At 38.3% G+C, this 15,323-nt stretch overlaps 1 protein-coding gene across 7 annotated transcripts in view; it reads right to left on the bottom strand.

The window, feature by feature from the left end:
• TANC2 (tetratricopeptide repeat, ankyrin repeat and coiled-coil containing 2) overlaps positions 1 to 15,316 on the bottom strand; it is a 363,080-nt gene extending 347,764 nt beyond the window's left edge. For all 7 annotated transcript variants that reach the window (XM_034641081.1, XM_034641080.1, XM_034641082.1 and 4 more), the window contains exon 1: positions 15,081 to 15,316. The gene's annotated coding sequence lies outside the window, so the exon portion shown is untranslated. The remainder of the gene's footprint in view (positions 1 to 15,080) is intronic.
• Positions 15,317 to 15,323: the final 7 nt, after the last annotated feature.

Raw genomic sequence — 15,323 nt, 5'->3', positions numbered from 1 at the left:
AGAGTGTTTGTGCCGGTGATGAACCAGCGACTTATGAAGAAAGGAGAATCCAACTGGCCTCAGACTTATCTATTGCACAAGCTTGAAAACGGCGGTATATACGTCAAATAGCAGGAAAAGAAAAGGGTGGATGATGATCCAAGAATACTATTTGGCCAAGATAAAAGACAGGCATTTTTACTCAAGCAAGGATTCAGAAATTGTGCCACATCCGCTGAGGAAATTACCCCAAATGCTTTTCTGGCATCCATTAAGATAGTCACGGGTTTCTTTTTTTCCAGTTTCTACCACTCCCAGAGTTGTGGCTGGCAGTACAGAAATGGCCAAATCCAAGAACATCATATGCGACCAGTCCTATAAAGCTTCAAGAAACTTAGAGCCTAAGGAATGAATATTTTGCCAACAAGGACAAAAAAGGCCTCAAAACAATTCAGGTCAATATTTCCAAACAATGAGCACAAGTACAGAGGCCACAAGGAGCTCATTAAGCCCAGAATAATCAAATACAAGATCTTAAAAGATGCCAACCCTAAGTAGACAGGCTCACCCTTATCATCCATCCCAGTCTCAGGAAGCACACTTATTTCCATAGTGTCAAGGGTACCAGGCTTTAGCAACCAAAGTCCAGGAGTCAGGCCAAAGTCAAAGCTGAAGCCCAGGCCCCACAAAGTCCCCCTAAAGACTCTAGAAAAAAAGGTTTCTATCAACTATGAGGGTCAAAGAATTGTACAAAACTTGGACTACTGTCCACATAGGCAGGCATCTCCCTATACTATTTTGTCCTCCAATTCATCCCAAAAGAGAGAGGTAATCATACGTATAGTTTTGATCTTGTAATTTTTTAATATAGTAAATTATGTTAATATTTAACTGTCCTTGCCTTCCTGGAATAAACTCTGATGTATTATCTTTTAAATACACTACTAGTTTTATCTTGCTAATATTTTATTTGAAATGTTTGCTGCTCTGGGGTGCCTGGGTGGCTCAGTCGGCNAATCAAATACAAGATCTTAAAAGATGCCAACCCTAAGTAGACAGGCTCACCCTTATCATCCATCCCAGTCTCAGGAAGCACACTTATTTCCATAGTGTCAAGGGTACCAGGCTTTAGCAACCAAAGTCCAGGAGTCAGGCCAAAGTCAAAGCTGAAGTCCAGGCCCCACAAGATCCCCCCNTCCCCCTAAAGACTCTAGAAAAAAAGGTTTCTATCAACTATGAGGGTCAAAGAATTGTACAAAACTTGGACTACTGTCCACATAGGCAGGCATCTCCCTATACTATTTTGTCCTCCAATTCATCCCAAAAGAGAGAGGTAATCATACGTATAGTTTTGATCTTGTAATTTTTTAATATAGTAAATTATGTTAATATTTAACTGTCCTTGCCTTCCTGGAATAAACTCTGATGTATTATCTTTTAAATACACTACTAGTTTTATCTTGCTAATATTTTATTTGAAATGTTTGCTGCTCTGGGGTGCCTGGGTGGCTCAGTCGGCTGAATGTCCAACTCTTGATTTTGGCTCAGGTTGTAAGGTCAGGGTCATGAGATCAAGCCCTGCATTGGGCTCCATGCTCAGCAGGAGTCTGCTGGAGATTCTCTCTCTCCCTCCCCCTCAGCCCTTCCCCACACCCGCACACGCTCTCTCTCTAAAATAAATAAATAAATCTTAAAAAAAAAAAAAGAATTTTTGCTTCTCTGGTCATGAGTAAGAGTGGACTAATGTTTATAATGGCAAAAAGAGAAAAAAAAAAAAAGAAAACAACCTTAATGTCCATCAGTTGGGGAACAACAGAATAAATTATGGTATAGTATGCTTTGGAATGTTACTCAGCTTTTTAAAATTAGAGTTCCATTTACTAAACTGGAGAGATGCCATGATACATTCTTAAAAGAATAAAGCAAGTTACAAAAACCATGTATGTGTGTGTATATACTTACANTAGGAGAGTACCAGTGAGCCCCCCAAAGCTAAGAGAGAGCAAAGAGAACACTTAACCCATGTCAATAGGAAGAGCCACCACTTAAGAACTCCATAGGGGAGTAGCACCCTCAGGGGAGAGGTAAGTTTACTGAAAGCAAGAAGATATTCATGTTTAGAGAAGAGGTTAAAGATAAAGGGAGTTTTGCAGATGACTGACAGTGAATTCCAGAAGGCACAGAGAAAGGGTTCAATGATCATAAGGGGGTGAAAATTGGGATCAGACAAGAGAGATGAAGGAAAGAAAAGGTCCAGACAAAACTACTGGAGGAGAATAAGGCCAGGAAACCTCAGAACACAAGCACCATATTTTTCAACACTACACAAAAACAACCACAGGAAAATCTCTATGAAGTTAGAGCTTTCCTGAATCCAGCCATTTTCTAAAAGATTTTTTGAAATTAATTTCAAATGAAAATGAGTCACAGAAAGTATCAAGGTCAATTCCATATACTAAGTTACAAGAAGAGAGAATAAGGGGCAGAATAACATCCCTACAGATGACGAAAGCATGCCAGAAAGACAGGCCCACATAACACATCAAAACTGTAACATGAACTACAAGAGCCTAAGAGAATGACACAAGACACGAAAGAACAACAGATGTAAGAATTATAAAAACTCAAAATGACAAAACTCAAAATAATTAAAGACAAAAGGAAAGAATCATTCCAGAAATAGGGAATAAAAACAGATAACCCCTTAAGAAAAATATAAAGTAAAAAAGAAGAAAATTTTAAAACTCAAAGAGATTAAAAAGATTTGAGAAAAATTGACAGTGAAAACAGGCAAAGAAGACTGAACATACAGTGATAGGAACCCCTGAAGAAGGAAATCCAAGCAAAGAACAGAATAGTAAAAATGGTTAATTCAAAAAAACTTCCCTGAAATAAAGAAATATTTGAAACTACATTTTAAAAGAGCACAATGTGTACCTGAGAATATCAACTCAGAACAACCAAAATTATTTTACTGAACTATTACTAAACATTAAAGAATAAGAAAAAGGGGGGGAGGGGGACTGGGGTCAGAAAGGGGGAAAAACAGAACTATAGATGGGAATCCAGGAAATGAGAGATGAACTGGCAGTACTGGGTTTCCCAGGCTATAAAAGGGTTAAAGTGCATAATGAGATTAGATCTAAAAATCTCAGGGTACAAAAGGGTGGCAAGAGTGTTTGTGCCGGTGATGAACCAGCGACTTATGAAGAAAGGAGAATCCAACTGGCCTCAGACTTATCTATTGCACAAGCTTGAAAACGGCGGTATATACGTCAAATAGCAGGAAAAGAAAAGGGTGGATGATGATCCAAGAATACTATTTGGCCAAGATAAAAGACAGGCATTTTTACTCAAGCAAGGATTCAGAAATTGTGCCACATCCGCTGAGGAAATTACCCCAAATGCTTTTCTGGCATCCATTAAGATAGTCACGGGTTTCTTTTTTTCCAGTTTCTACCACTCCCAGAGTTGTGGCTGGCAGTACAGAAATGGCCAAATCCAAGAACATCATATGCGACCAGTCCTATAAAGCTTCAAGAAACTTAGAGCCTAAGGAATGAATATTTTGCCAACAAGGACAAAAAAGGCCTCAAAACAATTCAGGTCAATATTTCCAAACAATGAGCACAAGTACAGAGGCCACAAGGAGCTCATTAAGCCCAGAATAATCAAATACAAGATCTTAAAAGATGCCAACCCTAAGTAGACAGGCTCACCCTTATCATCCATCCCAGTCTCAGGAAGCACACTTATTTCCATAGTGTCAAGGGTACCAGGCTTTAGCAACCAAAGTCCAGGAGTCAGGCCAAAGTCAAAGCTGAAGTCCAGGCCCCACAAGATCCCCCCAAAGACTCTAGAAAAAAAGGTTTCTATCAACTATGAGGGTCAAAGAATTGTACAAAACTTGGACTACTGTCCACATAGGCAGGCATCTCCCTATACTATTTTGTCCTCCAATTCATCCCAAAAGAGAGAGGTAATCATACGTATAGTTTTGATCTTGTAATTTTTTAATATAGTAAATTATGTTAATATTTAACTGTCCTTGCCTTCCTGGAATAAACTCTGATGTATTATCTTTTAAATACACTACTAGTTTTATCTTGCTAATATTTTATTTGAAATGTTTGCTGCTCTGGGGTGCCTGGGTGGCTCAGTCGGCTGAATGTCCAACTCTTGATTTTGGCTCAGGTTGTAAGGTCAGGGTCATGAGATCAAGCCCTGCATTGGGCTCCATGCTCAGCAGGAGTCTGCTGGAGATTCTCTCTCTCCCTCCCCCTCAGCCCTTCCCCACACCCGCACACGCTCTCTCTCTAAAATAAATAAATAAATCTTAAAAAAAAAAAAAGAATTTTTGCTTCTCTGGTCATGAGTAAGAGTGGACTAATGTTTATAATGGCAAAAAAAGAAAAAAAAAAAAAAGAAAACAACCTTAATGTCCATCAGTTGGGGAACAACAGAATAAATTATGGTATAGTATGCTTTGGAATGTTACTCAGCTTTTTAAAATTAGAGTTCCATTTACTAAACTGGAGAGATGCCATGATACATTCTTAAAAGAATAAAGCAAGTTACAAAAACCATGTATGTGTGTGTATATACTTACACGATTTTGAGTGAGAAAAAGATGTTGAAAAATACTGAGTGTTGGGGCGCCTGGGTGGTGCAGTCGTTAAGCGTCTGCCTTCGGCTCAGGGCGTGATCCTGGCGTTCTGGGATCAAGCCCCACATCAGGCTTCTCCACTAGGAGCCTGCTTCTTCCTTTCCCACTCCCCCTGCTTGTGTTCCTTCTCTCGCTGGCTGTCTCTCTCAAATGAATGAATGAATGAATGGAATGAATGAATGAATGAATGAATGAATAAATAAATAAATAAATAAATCTTTAAAAAAAAAAAATACTGAGTGTTGGTTAATGTTAGCTATTCCAAGGAGGAAAACTGGAGAAGGGAGAGACCTGAGGGGAGAGGAAAATACTAACTTTTCCTTTATTCACCCCTATTTGTTTATTTTCATGGTTGCAAGTAGAGTCTTACTTTTATAATTTTTTAATAAAGGTTAATGGGGGGGAGAGAACAGTTATCTATTAAAAGTAATGACAATTAACATTAGTTGACAACAAATAAATGACTACTTTTAATACATCCAAAGACAAAATTAGAATTAAATTATGTAAAACAAGGAGAGGAATTATTATGAAGTTCATTTATTTAAAAAATACGAAATAGTCCAATCTGGAACCAGCTGCATATAAGTGGTCTTTCTCAAGTGCATTAAGCAAGATGTCTTCAGGATGAACTAGTTTTTATTTTATAACTAGCACAAACTTATCCATTCATGGATATTTTGACAACTAAGGATAAAATTAGGAGAAAGTGAGTCAAAGAAAAATAGTCAATGAATAACTAATTGGGCAAAATGTTACAGAGTAATGGAAACACAGGAAAAAATGAGATTTTGAATAACTTGTTATTTATACTAACGAAAGAGGGGTAAACTTTTTCTAATGTATTATTTTACACTAAAAAGACAAGACCTTTTATTAAGTAAATCACAAAAGAAAAGCAACCACTTTAACTGATTACCACATACAAATTTTTAAAAAAGAAAAAATACAAAAAGCTATCACCATGTAGCATGGGTGATGGGTGGGATATAGTTATCACAGAAAATTCCAGTTATTCACAAAAGCAAGAAATGTTTATAAAAACTGACGTTTACATGATTGAATTGAAAAAAGAATAGTCAAAGGGCTCACTGTCTCAAGAAATGCCATGGTTTGCTATTTTATAGAGGAGATTAAAATCAAATATTTTTTGTCTAGTTTGTTGTACTTGGAGGGAAACAGCCCAAAAAGGTATGCACACCAGGAGTCTGCCCAACAGCATCTCACTTCTAAGACTCTTTATTTTTAAATTTGCAGTTATTTAAGAACTCTTTCTCTCAGCTCTCATCAAATCTTTCGTAAGAGGAAATTTCAGGATACAAAATAAATCAGTAGCTTAATTATCACGGGCCTTTTTAATGTCTTGCAAGGCTGAAAAAGAGAGCAAGACAAGATAACAAGGAAAAGCTGGACTGACAACGCTAGCAGAAAATTGTGGGGAGGGGTTGGGTGAAGCATGCATCAAAAAAGAGAAATCCAGGATGATTTCCAAGGCCTAATAAAAATTACCGTTCCTTAAGTACTAGACATTGTCCTAAGGATTTTCATTGACATTATTTCACTTTGTCTTCATCAAAACCCTGCAAGGTAGATTTTAGCCCCTCATACATCTAGTAAGTAACATCAATAATTCGAACCTGTTTCCATGATTCAAAAACTCACAAATTCATGTTCTTTCTACTATAAAATGGGTCTCATAATTGTAGAATTTCAAAAGCTTCTTACAAGTGAACAACAGTATTGTCATTCTATCATAATGAAATGTGGGGGGCACCTGGGTGGTCAGTCGGTTTAGCATCTGACTCTTGATTTCGGCTCAGGTCATAATCTCAGCTCAGGTCATGATCTCAGAGTCATGAGATAGAGCCCTACCTCAGGATCCACACTGAGCATGGAAACTGCTTAAGCTTCTCTCTCTCCCTCTGCCCCTCCCCTCCCAAAAAAATAAAGGAATATCTGATAACTTCCAAAGGAAGTCTTTCTTCCTCTTCGAAACCTTAAAAAGAAAGAGCTAAGATTCTGTGACGCTAAAACAGGATTTGGGTATATAGTAAATCTTCATCCCACATGTCTAATAAAACTAATTACCTTCATTCACCCTAATTCCCAATCCAAAGGAACCCTACAGAATTCCTTGGAATTGGAACAAAAACAGAATCCCAGAGTAACAACAAATACCCATCAAGCTTCCATAACCTGACTATCTCTGCCCTATCAAATTTCAGCAACTTGAGTTAGAAATTGTGGGACCCCACAACCCAAGATTGCAAAGGGCTAAGAAAAGACTTCATTTAGACAGAAGGAATTTACTGAGATCTGAGGTAGATTCTCCATGACGAAAATGATTAAATCACAGTATCTACATACCCAGTCCCATTTCTGAGCTAATAACTAACTAATCTACTTATAAGGCTAGATCCACAGGTGGGGTTTCCATGGCAATAAAAAACCGGTGCCGTATTTCTTCACGTTGTCAATCTGTATAATCGGATGTCATCTGATATAATCAGATATGATAGTGCAAGTACAGTAAGGAAATAAAGCATGGCTACCTAATGCAAAGATACCTGATGGAGTAAATAAGTTTTCTATTACTATTGCTTATATATATATTGCTTTGTGAATTTTAGGTCTGCAATACTTTTGATATATATAAAAAGGAATGTTTAAATCACTGTTTTCCTTTAATTTTTTTCTTTAAAGCTTGTATTTATTTATTTTTGCAAAAGAGAGTGAGCAGCAGCGTGCCTGCTGGAGCAGGGGAGAGGGGCAGAGGGAGAACCAGACTCCCCGCTGAGCAGGATGCCTGCCTAGGGACCTGGGATCATGACCTGAGCCAAAGAAAGACGCTTAACCAACCCAGGCACCCACTGCTTTCCTTTTCATGATACTTTTGCCACCTAATGAAAACAGTAAAACTTATCAACATTCATCAGTAAAACTTTAGGGAAGAGACAAACTTTAATACACTAGGTTTTTTACCTGTTTTTTTCCCAGAATAGAATGAATACTAGGACACAGAATTCTGAATTACATTATTAGTTTTGATTTAAGTAAGAATATGAAATGTCCACCTTCAACTGAAAGACTACAGTAGTAAAACTACTTGTATAGTAAGTACGTAGTCAACAAATATTTAAGTGAATGATTTAATGTGTAAATACTGCATAAAAACCCCCCAATTTTTCCAATATAGCTAATCTAACACAACTCATATACCTTAAATACAAGGTATCTGTATAACAAGCTAATATAAAAAAAATGTGTTTTTTGATGTGACGATGATCTTTTTTAATACAAAATATGCATATGAGAGACTGAGACTTGGGCAAACAAAGAAAAATGTTCTCGTATGCTGTGCTTCAAAACTCCTTACGCGGGAGACCTCTTCTAAGAAAAAGGAATAGAATCAATTAATATACTTTGTCAGAAACTTCTTCAGAAGGTGTCACACAGAGACTGTCGGATAAATCCTTACTAAGGCAAAGTAGCCAATCTTTTCACAGTAGATAGACAGAAGCAATTATGCCCTGCAAGAGCCTACAACAGACATACTTGGTCTATCTCCAACTCATGACATCCAATGACCATTTATATAATAACCAACTGGTAACTTTATCTGTAGAAGCCTAGAGAGCAAATATTTAGGTTTTTGTGTGCTATTAGGTCTCTATAGAAACTACCCAACTCTATGGTTGTACACAAAAAACACCCATAACCAGTATGTAAATGAATGAGCATGGCCATATGCCAATAAAACGCTTCATGGCCAGTGAATTTGAATTTCCTATAATTTTCACATAAAATGCATTATTCTTCTTTTGATACCTTTTCAACCATTTAAAAATATAAAAAACAATCTTAGCTTGCTGGTCATACAAAAACAGACGTTGGGCTACATTTGGCCCATGCAATGTAGTCTGCCAACACCCATAATATAAAAAAATTCAGCTGAAGTGCACAAAGAGAACCTTCTAATCTTCCTCTCCCCAACCCAGGAAATAAAAAACGAATAAAAATTGGTTTATCTTTAGAGTTAATTTTAACTACAGTCCAGGAGTCACTCGGAATAATATTCTAGATGGTGTGTATATGTATGTATATTTCTCTACACATATCTCCTGATGCCTAGAACTCTGAAGGAGAATGGGGCAGGCAATGAGTCTAAAGAGGAGGCAAAGATCAGATCATCACGAAGGATCTTACAAGGTTTGCTAAGGAGTTTCCATTTTATCCATTAAGTGATGAGGTGCTACAATAAGATTCTGAAGAATGACATAATCAAATGACCATGTTAGAAAAATCACTTTGGCAGCAAAGTATGTATGAAAGAAAGGTTATGTAAATTTGACATAAAAAAGTAAAGATGTCTACAGGACAATTGGATTAAAAAAAAAAACCACACTAACAAGATTATTCACTATAATGCAACTATGTTTAAAGGATATAAAAATCTCCCAAGTTCTGATAAAAAGAAAGGAGTTTGAGAGGTAGGATATACCTACTATGCACTGAATAAAGGCAGAAATTATTATTATGAGGAAGAAAAGGGTAAAGCAAAAGGATGATTAAAACTAATACCAACGTAATTCTTTTGCCTCTTAAACCTAGTCATGTTTACCTTCAACTATTCAAGGACAAACAGAAGCTGGACATACGAGATACTTTTGTAATGTATGGCCCATAAAAAAAGCAACTTATCTGATACTTAAAACATCCACAAACACACCTTTCAAATGACTTATAAAGATTTTTGTTAAATAAAATAAACTGACCTAATAAATGTTTCCAGAAATATATGTGGTATTATAATTATGTAGAGCTTTCTGGATTAAGAACAATACCTACCAGAAACTTTTTTCACGTATTGCATCCTCACCCTGCTTTAACCTTCTAAAACTTGGGCCCAGATTTCTTGTTCTCCATCTAATATTACTTTGAATCTTAAATACTCAAGGTAAAACACATCTAAGAGAAAGGAAAAGAGCCATTGATTGGAAAAATGTAGCTGTAAGTATTCAAGCTCTTTTTTTAACCTATTTCTTTCCATGGATTTTTAAAGAGACTCATCAGGAATATGTCCCTCCATCAACATATACACATCTCCTCAACTCATTTTTTTATTGTAAACAATCTTCATGTAACACAAGTTACTACAAAAGATGCTATTCAAATAAACCAGGTGATAGTTTTCATGGTATTATAACAAAGACTATTTATACAGTATATTTATATGGTGACTTCTCTCCAAATAATAGTATTTGTTAACTACAGGCACTCAGCAGATATGACAATGTGAGTTTCAATTCATTCACAAAAGAAAAAAAGTCCAAATAATTAAACTAGCTTCCAAACTATTTTACATTTGTTACTTTGATCAGACTAGTACTAGAAAAGTAAATCGCCATCTGCAACAGCTTGTTCTAGCTCCTTGAAATAAAATCTGGGAACCATGAGTAAAAATACACCAGCTAACATTGGTGATTCTGTGCACATACATTCAACTACTATGCCTGATCACTAGGTCTCAGAAATTCAATTTTAATTCTATTGTAAAAGGAGGAAATATGACAAGGAGAGAACTTAGATGCATTTCTTTTATGCACACTTGTTTTACCTCACATCTAATCAAGATCAACTATCCTACGGATGCCTGGGTGGCTCCGACAGTTAAGCTTCTGCCTTCAGCTCGGGTCATGATCCCAGGGTCCTGGAACTGAGCCCCGAGTCAGACCCCTTGCTCAGCAGGGAGCCTGCTTCTCCTCTCCCTCTAAAAAAAACAAAAACAAAAAAACAACTACTACCCTAATATTCCCCTTTTGTAACTAGTACTGGCTTGGTATATGGTAGTCCCCTGCTAATCCACCTGCAGTCCAGAAGCAGATGATCCTCCTTCTGGTGTACAGTCAGGTCAACAGTAACCCAAGGCTACATCACATTGCCTAGATCATTCACCTCATTTCATCTCATCACAAAGGCATTTTATCATCTTGGGTCATCACGAGTGAATTCAATACAGTAAGATAATTTGAGGGGAGAGAACACATTCTTATAACTTTATTACAATATACTGTTATAATTGTTCTATCTTAATATTGTTAATCTTTTACTATGCCTAATTTATAAATTAAACTTTATTGTAGGTATGTACTCATAGAAAAAAAACAGTATATATGGGGTTCAGTACTATCCATGGTTTCAGTAATCCACTGGGGGTCTTACAATGTATCCACAGCAGATATGAAGGGATTATCATACTTCTTTCAAGGCTTAGTTTCTTCTCCATTCAAAATAATGCATGCAAAGTCATTCAGAAAATATGAAAAGAGCAAAGGCATTTATGGGGAAGTAGGGGGAAAACCTAGATTGCCAGCATGGGACAGTCCAAAAATCAAACATGGAAGAGGGAAATAATCAAATGTTTAACAATGTTAGTAAAACTTTATGATAAAGATGCAAACATCAAATTAGGTTTCATAAATAAGTATGCTAAAAGGAACTATCAACTAATCTAAAATACACAGCATGATCTAAGTCTATGACAATTTATTAAATATACTAAAGTATATAAATATACATCCTGAATAAGTCTTAGTCATAATCAATAATTATCTTGAATTCCCTTATCAACAAATGTACATAAAAATGAAAGAAGTGTTGGGGCGCCTGGGTGGCTCAGTCACTAAGCGTCTGCGTTTGGCTCAGGGCGTGATCCCAGAGTCCTGGGATCGAGCCCCACATCAGGCTCATCCACTGGGAGCCTGCTTCTTCCTCTCCTGCTCCCCCTGCCTGTGTTCCCTCTCTCACTGGCTGTCTCTCTCTGTCAAATAAATAAATAAATAAAATCTTTAAAAAAAAAATGAAAAGTGTTTGATTACATGAGATATGTGATTTTACAGAGCGGCAGAAAGTTTGGCTTACAGAAGAAAATAATTGTTACAAGTATAAGAGATGATTGTTATTCTTTTTTCTTCTTTTTTTGGCGGGGTGGGGGGGAGAGGGAGAGAGAGAATCTTAAGCAGGCTCCACACCCAAAACATGAGCCGGACAGGGGGATCAATCTCACAACCCTGAGATCATGCACTGAGCTGAAACCAAGAGTTGGACACTTAACTGACTGAGCCACCCAGGAGCCCCTATTATTTTTTATACTTTACACATGTTTATAAGTATGATTTCATATGTAATATATATGAAACAATGTGTAGGTGTGACAAAAATCTGAGTCAACAATTATTGATGGAAGTGGTAAAATATACACATTCATCCAATCCATTTTTGTTACCTTTTTTTTTAAAAGATTTTATTTATTTATTTGACAGAGAGACAGCCAGCGAGAGAGGAAACACAAGCAGGGGGAGTGGGAGAGGAAGAAGCAGGCTCCCAGCGGAAGAGCCCGATGTGGGGCTCGATCCCAGAACTCCGGTCACGCCCTGAGCCGAAGGCAGACGCTTAACGACTGAACCACCCAGGTGCCCCCATTTTTGTTACTTTTAAAATAAAATAGAGATCATAAAAGTATGAATAGTAGAAAAAATGGATAATTGCTCCTCAGTTTTCCTTGAGAAAGTTAGCAGTAAAGATTTACTAGTGCTTTTAAAGAGATAATATGTAGGGGCACCCAGGTGGCTCAGTCGGTTACACATCTATCTTCGGCTCAGGTCATGATCCCAGGGTCCTGGGATCATGCCCTGCGACAGGCTCCCTGCTCAGCGGGGAGCCTGCTGCTCCCTCTCCCTCTGCCTGCTGCTCCCCCGACTGTGCTCTCCCTCTGTCAAATAAATACATAAAATCTTTTAAAACATGTTAAAAAGATAGTATGTAGATCTGTGTGTTTGTGTGTGTGTGTGGTATACTATCTCTTAAAAGCACCAGTAAACCTTTATTGCACACTATGTACACACACCAAACTACTTGAAAGTAACTTTCTATCTCTAAAATTCCCCCAAAACAAACCTCCATCACAAATATTTCCTTAATCACATAACAAGTACTAATACTCCTCTACTCATAATCCCAGCGATAAATTACAAAAATTAACCCCATAAGGGAAATATTCATACTATAAGTAACTGTATATTTGTAGGCTTAACATTATGTGTCTTATTGAAACTCAACTCTTCCACTTGCCAGCTAAATCTGATTCTTGACTGTCCTATGCAAGTTATTGAACATCTCTGTGTTTCAGTTTCTCATCAGTAAAATGTAAATAACAGGTCATACTTCATAGGGTGTTGAAACTGATTAAAACACGTATAACAGGACTGGCACAGAGTAAGCGCTATATAAGAGTGAGCTATTACAACTAGTACTTCTACTAGTAATAGTACTCCATCTTCCCAAACGTACTGAAAACATTCTGAACAATCTGAATTAGTGACTAAAACTAGATATTACTAAAAGCAGACATTAAATCTGAAGCCTGATTAACAGTAAGTTTAAAGCCCTGCAACTCTGAATAGGTCATTAATAGATCCACATAACCACCCTGTCAAGAACAATCTGAGGAGAGCGGTTTTCCCAAGTGCAACTATCAATTTCTTCCCTTACACAAGGGGGCAGTGATACCAAGAAAAGAATGGGGCTCTGCAACACCTCTTCCTACAGACAGTAGGGGGTGGCAGTACATATGGCTTACAGTCAGAACAAAACAGGAAGACCCAACAGAACTGCTCTTTATTCTCCTCTGGCCCTCTCCTCTCTGCTTTAGCCCCAACATGGTCTCAAGGTGAGGGACGTATCTATAGAAAACACTAAAACCCAGCATTAATCACCAAGTAAAATTCAGTTTTGTCTTTGAAGCAAATGATCCCTCAGTGGCTGAATGTGGATGCAGGAGGAAGCCAATCAGTAAGAATTTTCGCATTATCTAGCAAACTACTTGCTGTGATTATAAGAACTACATTCTTCAGGCAAGTAATTCAATTTCTCTACAATAATAACAACATAAAACACTAAAATCTCAATCATTAACTATATCCTAATGAACATATCCAGATATTTCTGCTTCTTTCATACCATATAGACACTCATTGAACGTACATATGTAAGTTATATTACATAGCTCATTGAACTATCTTTTGTCACTTCTGAAATTCCAGCTATTTTCTGACAATCCTCTCAAAACACAGATGTTCTTCTTAAATAGAAGTCGCAATGTTTCGCAGCATGTCGGTAATTTCATATATAAAGACAGAAACAGAGAGATAAAGAATATTTAGTATTTTATTCTCGTGCTCACATTCCTAAGATGATGTACCTGGGAAACGCTGCAAGAAGTGCTCACTGACAGTATCCATGTTGCTGCTTTTTATGCTACATTTTACTGTATTCAATTTTTCCCCCTATTTTCCCCCTAACACCAAGAACATGCAAGAATATATCACTACTGTCATTCACTGTAATTAACTACTGCAATAGCTTTTGGCTCCAACCCCTCAAAATGCCTGAAAATTTATCCCTTTTGTTCACCATATTGTTTTGTTTTCCTCATTCCAGATATTTTCACCTGTGCGAAAACGAAGACAGGGGTACATGGGGGGGAATCCCTTTGCCTAATGATCTTGAACTCAGAATTATGATCAAGATGTGGTGTTTTTTTTTGTTTATTGTTTTTCTTTTCCTGGAAAGGAGCAGAGAACAGAGTGAAAGACACCCAAAACACCAAATCTTCCTAATGTTAATTATCATTGTTTATGTTTTGTGAAACCCATTTTAAACATTCCACAACTGAAATAAAAAACAGGATACAATTATATCAGTACTCTCTACGAGCTGACGGAAAAACCTGGAATTATTTTAGCCTTATTTTTTCTTTCCCATCTCACAACCAGACACAATATGCTTTTTTTCTTTCACGTGGGTACGTACTATCCTTACCTCAAAAAAATAGCATATCATAGCTCCTCTCGATTTCCTGTGATAAAATATCTAGCAATGAGCCTTATTAATCTTTTCTTACACTACATCTTCTTTCCCAGAGGAATTGTTAATATCGCTCACAACACTTCTACCATGAATTTCAATGCCACACAGGCCAACCCACCCTGCGCCGTACCTGGCACATTTCACAACTACTTTTAATGCTGCATTCTGGGGGCACATTTTGCAACTCGTTCTGCACCACATTGCCTGCCACGTTTAGCAATCTGCCTCGCATCTCATCCAGGGTCCCCGTCATCTAGAGACTCTCCGTACCAAATTCCATGACACCTTCGATGACACCGAAGTGTCCGTCCCCGGCCCCATCTGAAGCCACCCTGAGTGCCACATTTGGAGCCAACCTTCCCCACACCTTGGACACCAGAGGCACTTCGCTGCCGGTTTCGCTGCTTCCCTGCTCGCCCCCGCCCCTCTCCCTGGAGCCGAGACATGGGAGGCGAACGCCCCTGTCACTGAGGCGACCCCTCCTTCCGCCGCTCCCCGGGTCTCTTACCTGCCGCTCTGAGGAGCTCCCTGCACCTCGGGGTCAAGCCCCAGTCCCCGGGATCCCCAGTGAGGGCCGGCGCCGCCCGCGATTCCCAGAGCACCTCGCTGCGCTCCGACGCCCGCGGTGGGTCTGCGCCCCGGAAAGGCGCGGCGGGGCCTCGCGGCGGGCAAGCGCAGCCCGCGGCGGTCCTCTTGTCAGCCGCGGCGCGCGTGCAGATTCTCGCCCCTCAGCGCGGCGGCGGCGGCGGCC

This window comes from Ailuropoda melanoleuca, chromosome 13 (assembly GCF_002007445.2).
Source record: "Ailuropoda melanoleuca isolate Jingjing chromosome 13, ASM200744v2, whole genome shotgun sequence".
In the NCBI taxonomy this organism is placed as follows: Eukaryota; Metazoa; Chordata; class Mammalia; order Carnivora; family Ursidae; genus Ailuropoda; species Ailuropoda melanoleuca.
The sequence above is the reverse complement of the archived record's forward strand: the minus strand, read 5'-3'. Positions and strand labels throughout refer to the sequence as shown.